The 614-nt window shown below is 33.7% G+C and overlaps 1 non-coding gene across 1 annotated transcript; it reads right to left on the bottom strand.

The window, feature by feature from the left end:
* Positions 1–251: 251 nt before the first annotated feature.
* Positions 252–358, bottom strand: LOC126023635 (U6 spliceosomal RNA). Its single transcript, XR_007500742.1, has one exon. It is a non-coding gene; the product is annotated as a U6 spliceosomal RNA (small nuclear RNA).
* Between the last annotated feature and the right edge of the window lie 256 nt (positions 359–614).

A 614-nucleotide genomic window follows, 5' to 3' on the forward strand; every position in this document is an offset into this window, starting at 1 on the left:
CAGCTGAGTGCAAGGCAAATACCCTACTGCTGCGCTGTCAATCCAGCCCCAGGTATTTAAGTTTTATGCTTTAACTCTTGCCATTCACATCTTATCATCAAAGACTTCCTTGTCTTTAAGCACTTTTTTGAGGTTGAATGCAGTTTGTTCTGATATGAGTATGGTTCTCCCTGCTTTTTTTTCTATTGGCTTGTCTAATAGTTTTTTTATCCTCTTACTCTGAACCTGTATCTATCCTGAACTTTTTATTTTAATTTATGGAACATTTCACAAATTTGCATATCATTCTTGTGCAGGGGACATACTAATCTTCTCTGTATAATACCAATTTTAGTATATGTACTGCAGAAGTGAGCACTATACTGAATGGGAATGTTATTTATTTTATTTTGGGGGGAAATTGGTTTTTAATGTCAATTTCTTCTCTATCATTATTTGTGTATAAAAATCCATTGATTTTTGCTTGTTAATTTTGTAGCCTGCCACTTTGCTATATGAATTAATTGTTTCTAAAAGCTTTTTGACTTGAATACTCAGAGAATGTTCCCCCAGACATACAATCAATTTTGATAAAGGGGCAAGAAAGGCAAATAGATTAAGAAAAAGCCCCTTCA

This window comes from Suncus etruscus, chromosome 11 (genome assembly GCF_024139225.1).
Source record: "Suncus etruscus isolate mSunEtr1 chromosome 11, mSunEtr1.pri.cur, whole genome shotgun sequence".
Classification (NCBI taxonomy): domain Eukaryota; kingdom Metazoa; phylum Chordata; class Mammalia; order Eulipotyphla; family Soricidae; genus Suncus; species Suncus etruscus.